At 40.7% G+C, this 12493-nt stretch overlaps 1 protein-coding gene across 4 annotated transcripts in view; it reads right to left on the bottom strand.

The window, feature by feature from the left end:
* Positions 1 to 12493, bottom strand: part of LOC126497388 (torsin-1A-interacting protein 2-like) — a 33266-nt gene that overhangs the window by 18995 nt on the left and 1778 nt on the right. Inside the window, exons 1-2 of one of the 4 annotated variants that reach the window (XM_050135386.1) lie at positions 8387 to 8507; positions 8256 to 8314 (exon numbers count right to left, since the gene is read on the bottom strand). The exons of 1 other annotated variant lie outside the window; for it this stretch is intronic. The gene's annotated coding sequence lies outside the window, so the exon portion shown is untranslated. Of the gene's footprint in view, positions 1 to 8255; positions 8315 to 8386; positions 8510 to 12493 lie in introns of those variants that run through there. 2 more of the 4 variants (XM_050135388.1, XM_050135385.1) reach the window with 2 other exon arrangements.

Below are 12493 nucleotides of genomic sequence, written 5' to 3' on the forward strand. Positions count from 1 at the left end.
GCCAGAAAAGAAACCTCCATGGTAGCCCAGGGTAACAGTAAACTAAAAGCTAAATGTCCACAAATAAGACGGACAAATAAACTGCAGTCCTAACATAGAATAGGACATACGAACACAGATGAAATTCAAAATGCTGAGTTACAAAAAAAGGTACAAGAAAAAAATATGAATACACACATTTCTAAATAAACTTTCTACTTAAATGGTTTCAAAAGCGTGAAAAACTAGTATTTTTTTCTTCTTGTAACTAGATGGAGAACAATGACATTCTCTATCATAAATTCTCATGGCTTATAGTACCTCCATTCATTATTTTATAACTTAAAATATCAGCAACAGCAGTAAGAAAGAAACAGGCAAAACAACCCTTCTACACTAATGAAAAGAGACAGTGGCCCTGCTCAGAGACAAAGAAGGTGTCAAATACTGGGACACTGAGGACCCGACCTGACCCTGTGATCAAAGGCAGAGGCAGGAGAATCCCAAGTGTCAGGACAGTCACGAAGTCCCAATGAGTCCCTGCCCCCCCCCAAATAAAAAAGAGGCCCACAGAGAGTATATATTGTTTTTCTTACAAAATTCTAAGCACATCTTCATAGAAATATGGCCAAAAAATCAAAACACACAAAAAATTGCCTTATGTGAGGTCCAATGTCAATTAAGATACATACAGAGAAAATAATCTTAGAAAACAAATCTTCCTGAGTCCAGAAAGGAATCAGTGCTACAGCTGAAAGCTCACTGACTTTCAAATATGCTTTTTTAAAAAGCCACCCACAGGTGACAGGACTTTTAGCAATGCTTAATTTCCAAACAAACTGACTGGTCACAAACACAGTGGCCAGCTAGGTATGGTGGCACACACTGAGTTTGAGGCCAGCCTGGTCTACAAAGTGAGTTCCAGGACAGGACAGACAGGCAGGGCTGTTACAAAAAAACTCAAACAAAAGAAAAACCAAACATATGAAAACACCAAAAACCAAACGGCAGGAAAACAAAACAAAACAAAACCAGAGTGTGTCAAAACTGAAGCTTCCAAATAACCCAAATACTGTACCAAACACAGATCTGTTTTCCTTGTTCAGAACACAAGCACTTAGGCAGAAGCTCTGGGACTGCAGGTTCCAAGCAGACAGGGTACAAATAGGGCTGTCCTCCCTGACACACACACCCCAAACAAGATTCTATTTAAATCCACTGAAATGTATATCAATTAACAGTAACAGCTTTACATGAATTTAATAATTTAACTATTCTGATCTCGTTTCATTCTCATTATAAATGTCAGTATGAAACCCCATAACTACCTGCATTTTAAGATACGTATTTTTAAGTTTGTGTGTATAGGTGTTTGCCCTCAGAGGCCGGAAAAGGGTATCAATCCCAAAGAGCTGTTTACAGACATGTGAGCTGCTACATGGGAATTGGGACTCAAACCTGGGTCCTCTACAACAGTCAGTGTTCTTAACCACTGAGTTATCTCTCCAGCACCACCCACAATCTGCTTGTTTTGTTTTTAGACGTGATCTCATGTAGGCCAGACTAGCCCCAAAATCAATACAACGCTGACGTGATCTTCCTATCGTGGCCTTCAGGAGTAGTGGGATTACAGGCATATCCACCGTTTCTGGGATGGAGGCCATACTGTTTGTGCTAGGTGAACACCATCAACTGAGCTACATTTCTAATACTAGACCTGACTTACTTGTCTGCTTGCTTGTTTGTTTTTGAGACATTCCCCATGTAGACGAGTTAATCTCAAATTAACTGAGATTAAAGGTGTGTGCCATCATATCCCAGTCCAAATCTGCCATTGATAGTATATATTATGCATAAAATTAAAAAATAATCTTTGGGGGGCTGGAGAGATGGTTCGGTGCTTATTCTAAGGTTAGTAAATAACTATAATTTTATGTCTACCTTTTGTAAAACCAAAGTTTCACCAAGTTTTTTTTTTTTTTTTTTTTCCCCGAGACAGGGTTTCTCTGCGGCTTTTTGGAGCCTGTCCTGGAACTAGCTCTGTAGACCAGGCTGGTCTCTGGTCTCGAACTCACAGAGATCCGCCTGCCTCTGCCTCCCAAGTGCTGGGATTAAAAGCGTGTACCACCATTGCCCGGCCAAGTTTTTTTTTTTTTTTTTAAGACAGGGTATCTCTGTATAGTCCTGGCTGACCTGGAACTTGCTCTGTGGACCAGGCAGGCCTTGAATTCAGAACTCCCTGCTAATTAAAGGCATGGGCCACCACCTCCCAGTTAAGTTTCTCTAAATTTACAGACAAAATACAACGATAAGAGCTTCATAATCCACACCTAGCTCTGAATTTAGATGGGCTAGTAAGGATTTATATATAAGGCTTACTTTCACTACTGAGCACATGTTTCTCTTCACAATGGTGGACAGCTGGAAAATATGCCAGGCTAGAAAACAGCTGCAAATGTTCTCTCTCACTCCAGGAACTACAAGTAAACGGGTGTGTGCACGCACACATCTAAGCAAGCATGCATGTGCACATGCACATTGCAAGCATACTTATGGGGGTAGGGAGAACAAGCATACAGAACTATTTTAGACTTCTATTGGCACAGGTGCATCTACTCTGGCCTGCCTGATGAAACTCATGGCTCAAATTCTATCTGCAGTTCCAGTTTAAAACACTGACAACCAAACTTTTAAAGCTAATGTGCAGCTTCTTGACCTAATGCCAAACTTGTTTCTTTTTTTGTACTAGGTAGTTGCGTCTACGTCTGTTAGTATCTGCCTATCATTGCAATATCCTGGGTATATTATCTTCACTAACCAGCAATAAGTGTTTAAACAAGTGTTCTGGGTAACTGAAAGGTGGTGTAAAACCGGAAATTTAAACTACAGGGGAAACACTCCAATACCCCCTTAGGAAGTTTTTAACATAAAAACTAGATGCCTTAAAAAAAAAAAAAAAAAAACTAGATGCCTTGGAGCAGTTCGGACACTATACAAACTTTTGTTAATATAGTTTTCTGAGCGCAAAAAATATTTTTCTACTTCCCGCTTCCTTCTAAATATTTTGATGACTCTTACACTTCTGGTTTAGGAGAGTTATATAGGGTAAGAGCAATGCACAAAGGATCCCCAAGTTTACTAAGAAATCTGACACTAGGCAGCATAACTGACTCAATGTTTTGTTTTAATGAGATTCTCCCTCCCTAGTAGCTCAGCCTGGCCTCAATTGGTGCCTCTTGTGGCTCAGCCTCATCAGTTCCTGAAATCTATACTGAGACTAGATCATGACCCCCAATTTTACCCCAACTTCCATATACACTTTTTTTCTGGAATCTTATATAACCAGGCTTGACCTCCGTCCTCAGCCTTCTGACTAGTAAGATTACAGATGCTCTATCCACAGTTTATTATTTACTCACTTGTTTTGCTGTTGTTTTCTGCTTTGTTTTATTTCAGTTTTGTTTTTTGAGACAGGGTTTCTCTGTGTAGCCCTGGCTGTCCTTGAACTCTGCCACCCCAGTGCTGGGATTAAAGGTGTGCCACCATGCCTAGCTTATTTACTCACTTCTGGCTTTTTAAATCCTTAAGTATCTTTAAGTAACCTTGCTGGACCTCAAACTCAGATCTGCCTGTACTGCCTCTACCTCCCAATGCTGGGGTTAAAGGTGTGCACTAGACAACCTGCCCTGTATTAATTCTTTGAGACAGGGTCTTCCCTCATTCAACTGGAAGGTAGGCTGGTAGCCAGCAATCTTCCTGTTTCTCCCCCATTTTATACCTGGGGTCATAGACAGGGTCTCACTATGTAGCTCTGGCTGGCCTGGAACTAGCTATATAGACCATACCTGGTACTACCAACTCACAGAAAAGTTTCAGAAACGATGCCACTTCCTTACATGCTTCATTCAATATCTTATGTAAGGGGAAATTGTTAAAACCAACAAACTCAACATTGATAAGTCTACTAATAAAAGTCTACTAATAAAATCACATTAAAACTTTACCAGTTTTCCCATTGATGTTCTTTTTTTTTTTTTTTTTTTTTTGGTTTTTCGAGACAGGGTTTCTCTGTGGTTTTGGAGCCTGTCCTGGAACTAGCTCTTGTAGACCAGGCTGGTCTCGAACTCACAGAGATCGGCCTGCCTCTGCCTCCCCAGTGCTGGGATTAAAGGCGTGAGCCACCACCACCACCGCCGGCTTCCCATTAATGTTCTTTTTCTGTTCTAGGTTCCAAGCCAGGAACCCCGCACCACATATTCTACCTACTATCTTCCCTAACTGCTAAGCAGTTCCTAGCATGTAATACCCACAAGGCATGGTGAACAATAGGATTAACTTCCTAAATTAAGATTTTACATCCTATCTGGCACCTTCTCTAAGCTGCTAACTCTATAAATACAGTTTGCTGTTGGATGGCCTATCTTGTTTCCCCCAAAGTCCAGCAACAGAGTTTTACGTTAAAGGATCTGATTATCTGAAAGGTCTATCAGAAATCTCTCCAAGAACTTGGAAAAAAATCTTCATGTTTAAAACAGAACCCACATGACATTTAGTTTTTATCTCCTCCATCTCTTAAACATAAGTTGTCTTTTGTGACCTTGACAGTCTGCAAGAATAGTGTCTGTCAGTTTATTGTGATTTGGAAAACAAAAAGTTCATAGAATAACCAAAACTGAAGAAACATGTCCTCATGTATATTATGCCTATGTCTTACCGAATACAAACCTTAAGCACTAGGTTTGCACACTGTCTCCACTGTCAGGTTACCGCTTTCTTTAGCAGTTAGTATTATCTTAGGAGATACCCCGACTCTTCTCTTTCACTTGCCAGTACCCAGGCAAACGTTACATGAAACCATCACTACGGTGCTGCTTGTTTCAAGGTGACGTCCTACTTCCTTCTTACCTGCTGCGCTTAGTCACTGAATTGTCAGCATGAACTGGAGATCCCAGTAAGATGTTATCAGGAAGGACTTAGGAATAGAGACTTTATGGGTTTAAATTCCATACTATCAGCATTAATTTTACTGTTCCCATTGTTTTAACTTAGCCATTAGGAGATTCTTAAAGTTGGCTCCTGTCCCTCCAACAAGCTTTTCATAAACCAGATCCGAATGTCCACTTCTATTGGACATCATCAAAGTGACCATCAATCAAGACAATAACTATTCTTTAAAAACAGGGCGTCATCATGTTGCTCAGGCTGCCCTTGAACTTAAAATCTTCCTCCTCCAGCTTCCTGAGCAGTTGGTATTACAGGCTGTGCCACTGCACCCAGTTCCCCACTAATACTCCATTTCTCTGCCTAACAGTCCTATAGAACAGTCCTGGCTGCCCTGGAACTCGCTCGGTAGACAATCTGCCTGCTTCTGCCTCTGGAATACTGGGATAAAAGGCATGAACCACCACTTCCCTCCCAGCCATTTCCTTACTATATTCAACTTATTATCTGATATTAATTAGCATTTCATGGGAGTTAGTCGGAACTACAAATTCATAGACACATTATCCCTGAATCTCTGAAAACATTCATAGACACATTATCCCTGAATCTCTGAAAACCTAAGGAAACTCATGCCAAAATTTAATAGGTTTGCCAGATGATCCTTTGAAACAGGGTGCCTCACTGAACCTGCAGCTAGGCTGAGGTATAGGCAAGCACTGGCCACATTTGACTTTTGACCTGCATACTGGGATCCTAAGTCAGGTCCTGTAAAGTTTAAAGGATCTTTAAAGAACAGTCACCTCCCTTTATTATAAAATACTGTTTCTCGTTCATTTTCAAAAGATAATCTGTAACATGCCTGAGTACCAACTATGTTTTCAGTCACCACTAATAAAACCAAAGGTGACTAGAGACATTACTATTCCCTATAAGATGTTAAACAGAGGACCACCTAGTTACAAAGCATACAGACTGCAATTTTTAAGCAAAGAAGTTGTAAGTCAATTAACCCTTGGATAACTCCTGTCTATAGACATCCACAAACACAGAGCTGATCAGCAATCCCCTCCGCTGCCTGAGCCTGAATGCCGGCTCCTGTGCTGACTTGAGTCCTCTCCTCAGGCTGCTGGCGTTCTGTACCACAAGCAGGATACGACCACCCAGGTGGCTAAGGCAGTGCGCCAGCGAAATGAGACAGCAGCATGGAGCAGTACCAAGGTACAAAAGGGGCTCAGAAACTAGGTTTCACACGGAAACTGCACTAAATAAAGTACTGCTGTTTTTCTCCAGTGCATCAGAATAAAGTAAATCTAGGCGGCTCTATTAGAGCTATCTACACCTTCAAATGACAAAACTAACATTTTAAACTTGATTTTGTCATGTTTAGTTGTAAAGCAACTAAAAAGCAATACATGGGGGGACACGGGAGGAGAGAAGGGAGAGGAAACTGTGGTTGGGATGCAAAACAAATTTAAAAAATAATTTAGAAAAGCAATACAATTTGATCTGTAGAAATAATTAAATTACAAGTGAACTTTATTTCTATTTGGATTACCAAAATCATATACTATAATTCCTGTAATACTAGTATACAGCAGAGAAACCCAATTAGTAATATTAGTAGTAGCTGTTTTTCCTTCTGTACTTAAATTTCATTTGATATTCTAAACAACCCTACAACTCCCCACTTTACTAATAAGGAAACAGGCTCAGAAGTACAACGTTATCTGCCAAAGTCCTAAGATCCTCGGGCCAGCAATGGAATCTGGACAGAACAGGAGGTCTGATCAGCCATGACTCCAAAGTCCGTGTATCTAACCACTGTTCAGGACATGCTATTGACAGTGCTTGTCTCACTGCACAAAATGGACGACCTAGCACAATTGAGACACAGTCAAGCACGCTACAACTCTAATCCCAGCACCTGGGAGGCAGAGTCTGGTGGATTCTGATTCAAAGCTAAATGGTCTAATAATAGAGGGGTTCAGGTAAACCAGGACTATATAATACAGAGATCCTGCCTCAAGAAAATAAATGAAAGCCCCCAAAAACAAACAAACAAAAATCCTACTCTATTTCTCAAGTAACCATCTAAATTCTGGGTATTTGTTTATTACAGAAGCTCTCAGTGTGGTAATCTCTGTATTAGGAGGGAAACTGATTAAAAAAAGAAAAAGCTAAAAAAAAAAAAGAAAAAGAAAAAGCTTACATGAGTTAGCCAAGGTCACATGACAACTGCAGCAAAATTGGTTATCTAGTTGTGGACTCTGCACTAGATCAATCAACAACATTACTTAAGAAAGTGCCTCAAAATAATGTCATGTTGCTTGGTTTAAACTATCCCAATCCAGAAGGCTTCCCAGAAAATTTAAAACTAGTAGTTCTGGGACCCTGTGGTAGCCATTAAAAACAAAACCTTTCATATATTTAAATAAACTATTTTTAAAACGTAAGGACAGGCACTTTGGGTGTGGTTAGGCACGCTTTTAACCCCAGCATTCCAGAGGCAAGAGGGCGGTCAGGACTCCAAACAGAAACCCTGTCTTGGGGAGAAAAAAAGACAGGAACACAAACAAAATCGGTGTATTTAATTAGAAAAGTTAACTCATCTCTGGATCGATTAAAATAAGCATAAAATCTGACAATACAGAGAGTACTACATATTTTGTTTAAAGAAAGAGAATGAATTTGTTTTGATTTTGTTTTTCGAGACAGGGTTTCTCTGTAGCTTTGGAGACTGTCCTGGAACTAGCTCTTGTAGACCAGGCTGGCCTCAAACTCACAGAGATCCGCCTGCCTCTGTCTCCCGACACTAACACCGCTCCTCTAAGGATGAATTTTTAAAAATGGGTATGAAACACAGCTGAGTACATAGAAAAGCAAGCAAAATAATTATAGGTCTTATTAAAATTTCAACGTTGGCCGGGCCGTGGTGGAACACCCTTTTAATCCCAGCACTAGCGAGGCAGAGGCAGGCGGATCCCTCTCTCCTTGAGTTCGAGGCCAGGCTATACAGAGAAACCCTGTCACTAAAAACAAAACAAAAAAACTTCAAAGTTTGTCCCTTTTAGCACTATTAGTAAGTGGAAAATGCAAATGTTCTATCTTTTAAGGACTAAAATGACTACTAGGACCCTGGTATGCAGAGAGAAAAGAGAAACGGACACTTACAGTAAGAATTCGCCTTTACATTTCAAAACTTAAAAGTAATTCTACTTCTCATCTGAAGTTCCTACCAAAAATCTACTCTCACTTTGTTTCGTTTTATGCTTGAAAGATTCCAGGTACACTTTCTGCACACTCCCGGAAATTATATACCCATCCCAACCTACCTCGATTTCTGTTTGCGCCGTAGGGAGGTGGGGGTGGGGAGGGATCCTTTCTCAAAGACCTTTTGAGAGGAGAAAATAGCAGTTCAGACTCTAAAACATGTTAAAGTTGTGATTTCGTTTTGCTTACTTACAAATTCCAGTCAAGTTTTAAATCACGGGACAGTCAGGATCAGCGGCGACAAGACTGTTCCTCCAGCTCCAAGCGCTGGTCTGCAACCCCCAGCCGCCACGGCAGAACGTCGCCTGTCCCGCCCACGTGACGTGAACTCCGCAGGGAGGAGCTCATGGAATGCTGGGATAGGTAGTCCCTTGATCCCACCTCTCCCAGCTCCTCCCACTAGGCTTCCCGGAACCTCAGCACTGGCCTTTGCTTCCAGCCACAGCCCCGCTTCACTTCTCAAGGCTGAAGTGACAGGCTGCAAGACTCTGACCACCTTGTCCTTTAAAATAACCTGAAATTCAAGGCCCAGAAAAACCTACGAGGGCAGTACAGTAAGAGACAGTACCTAAAGCACCACTCAGACATGACTTTGAACCCAGCTTCTTAGCCTAACTACAGGCTATCAAACTGATTGCTTAATCTAAATCTCAGTTTGCTCATGTGTCAATGGGTCTTTATACCCACATGAAGTTATGAATGCCAAAGTAGCACGTCTGCTAATGGGCAATAGTAGGCTAGGAATCAAAAACAGATATTTTGGGGCATAGTGGTGAACACCTTTAATCCTGCACTCCAAAGGCAGAGGAAAGCAGATCTCTGAGTTTTTACTTTACAGGCTGAGACTTAAACTTAGGATCCTCCTTCCCATATAGGGATTAACAGGCCTGTGCCACCAGGCCAGGCTCCAATTACATTTTCATTTTTATAGTGTTTAAATTTTGTTTGTGAGAATGAGCGGAGCCATCTACCATGTCTTCAGTTTACTTACAGTATTGGCATCTTTTCCTTTTGTTTGTTATTTATTTTGCCTTTTTGAGACAGGGTCTTACCATGTACCTCTCGCTGGCCTGGAGCTAACTATGTAGACTAGGCTTGCCTAGAACTCACAGAGTCTTCCAAGGGCTGGGACTCAAGGTATGCACTACCATGTCTGTTTTTTGTTGTTTGTTTCTCAAGACAGGGTTTCTCTGTGTAGCCCCTGGCTGTCCTGGAACTCACTTTGTAGACCAACCAGGCAGGCCTCCAACTCAGGTAGATCTACCTGTCTCTGCCTTTGAGTTCAGGGATTAAAGGTGTGTGCCACCACGCCAGCATATTTTTTTAAATAAAAATAACAACAAAATAATCAAGGTTTTGTTAGCCAGGCAGTGGTGGCCCATGCCTTTTAATTCCAGCACTTGGGAGACAGTGGCAGGCCAGTCTGAGTTCGAGGCCAGCCTGGTCTACAGAGCAAATTTCAGGACAGCTAGAGCTACACAGAGAAACCCAGTCTCAAAAAAGTAAAATATAATAAAAAGAAGGCTAGTCAGTGGTGGCCCACACCTTCAATCCTGACACTCAGGAGATAGAGACAAGCTAATTTCTGTGAGTTCAAGGTTAGCCTACTACAAAGCTAGTTCCAGGACAGTCAAGGCTGTTATATGGTGAAATCCTGACTGGAAAAAACAAAACAAACAAACAAACAAACAAACAAAAAAACCCCAAGGTTTTACTATGCATCCCTGCCAGATCTAAATTCACTATGTAGATGACGCTAGCCTCAAACCCTCAAAAACATTCACCTACTTATGCAACTCCACCCGCCTCATAGTGCTGGGATTAAAGGTGTGTGCCATCAAATCTTTTTTTTTCTAACACAGGGTATTATGTAGCCCGATGCTGGCCTCCAGCTCACTACATAGCAGAGAATGACCCTGAACTTCCAACTCCCCTGCCTCCATTTTAGGACTGACCACCACATATATTAGTTTATACAGTTTATAGGACCCAAGACTTAGTGCATGCTAGGCAAGCATTCTGCCAACTGAGCAACATCCCCAGCACTTCCTCCTTTCCTTATTAAGATTAATAATTTCACCCTTGCTGCAAAAGTCATAACCCCCATAGTATTTCCTTGCCCAATCAGAAATGTGATTGTGCACAATAAACCTTTTAAAAAAAGATTTTATTTATAGGTATATGTATATTTATATGTATGTGTACACATGTGCCTATGGGAGTTAATGTGAGCCATGTTTTTGCAGAAGCTCAAGGACACCAACAGAAGGTATCAGATTACCTAAAATTGGAGTTACAAGCTATTGTGGGCCACCATGTTAGTGCTGGGAACAATAAGAACAGCAAGAACAGTAAGTACTTTTAAGATTTGAGCAAACTCTCAAACCACAGCCGGGCGGTGGTGGCGCACGCCTTTAATCCCAGCACTTGAGAGGCAGAGGCAGGCGGATCTCTGTGAGTTCGAGACCAGCCTGGTCTACAAGAGCTAGTTCCAGGACAGGCTCCAAAACCACAGAGAAACCCTGTCTCGAAAAACCAAAAAAANAAAAAAAAAAAAAAAAAAAAAAAAAAAAAAAAAAAAAAAAAAAAAAGATTTGAGCAAACTCTCCAGCCACCCCCACACTCCTTCAATAATAAAAAGAATATTTTTAAATGATTTGCCAAGCATGGTGACAAATATCTGTAATCCTAGCACTTGGGAGATTGGAGTCAAAGAGTCAGGAGTTCAAAGCTAGCCTCAGTTTTATAGTGAGTTCTAGGCCAGACTGGGCTATATCAGACCCCATTTCAAAAAGCCCTGCTCAATAAAATATTTATTTAAAACAGCTGACGAGCACTGATTGTTCTTCCAGAGGATGGAGCCACCCAAACAGTGGCTAGCAACTGACTGTAAGTAACTCCAATTCCAGGGGATAAAATGCTCTCCTCTGGCTTTCATGGGCACCAGGCACACACAGGTACACAGGCATACATGCAGGCAAAACACCTATGCACAATTTTTTTTCACTTAAAAGTTGCTTAATTTAGCAGCCGGGTGGTGGTGGCGCACACCTTTAATCCAAGCACTGGGAAGGCAGAGGCAGGCGGATCTTTGTGAGTTTGAGACCAGCCTGGTCTAGAGAGCTAGTTCCAGGACAGAAAAAAGAACTAGTTCCAGGTCAGGCTCTAAAACTACAGAGAAACCTTGTCTCGAAAAACCAAAAAAAGTTGCTTTAGAAAGTCAACATAAAGCGCACATGATTTCTAGATACAGCTGTTAGCTACACATGAGTTACTGCCAGTCATTGATTTCAATTTCACCTTTTGTGTATCTATATTCCCTAACATATGGCAAATTCTCTCAGTAAAACTCTTCATTTTTCCACATTTCCCAAATTCCCAAAGAAACTGTTTAAAGTTCAAAGCTCATATTGCCACACTGATAGCCCAGAAAAATCTCTTATATTACTGGAAATGAAGTCTACTGTTTATAATGCTATCTCTTTTAGTATGCAAGGTGGCCCAAAAGAGATTGGAAAACATCTATAGCAGAATATCTGGTTTGACAAGAATTTGGCTTTAACTGACAGTAATCAAAGTTTGGTGTTTGCAGAGTTGCTAGGAGTGGGTGGCAGAAGCCAGAGTTAAGATGATTCATTCCTATAACCTAAACAAGAAGGAAAATCCTAAGCAAATATCTGTTAATGTTAATGCTAACGCTACCTGCCTCTAAACTAACATTCTCATTTTTTCTTTTAAAAAGCTATTCATAAGCCGTTTATAAGCAGTTTTTATTTTAAAATAACATACATGCCAATTATCCAATAATCTTTGTAACCTCTCATTTTCTCTGATTGACTAATTATAAAACCTCTTCACTTTCTTTTTCAATGCATCCTCCAAACCAGAGTTTTACAAGCCAGCACCCATGTTTCCTTAGTCATCTGTTGTGGTAAATGTTTTAAAGAGACTCTTAACACACACACACACACACACACACACACACAGTGCATAATATGAGCTTAGAATATTAATACTATAAAATTTACATCCTTTCAATGCTGTACATGTATGAAAGAATTTTTATGATTGTTAATTGTGTAAATTTACAAAGAAAGCATTACTGAAAACACACAAGCCTGATATTTAAAAAAAAAAAAAGTCTCACAAATCATCCAGCCTGCCATGAATAAGTATCACTTTCGTTTTTCCTTAAACAGATTTTTTTTTTTAAAAGATGTGGGTTGGGTATGGTGAGCCACACCTTTATTTAGTTCCTAGCACTTGGGGGTTCAAAGGCAGGCAGATCTCTGTGAGCTTG

Source organism: Alexandromys fortis, unplaced genomic scaffold (genome assembly GCF_014885135.2).
Source record: "Alexandromys fortis isolate MF-2015 unplaced genomic scaffold, M_Fortis_MF-2015_v1.1 scaffold_21, whole genome shotgun sequence".
Lineage (NCBI taxonomy): Eukaryota > Metazoa > Chordata > Mammalia > Rodentia > Cricetidae > Alexandromys > Alexandromys fortis.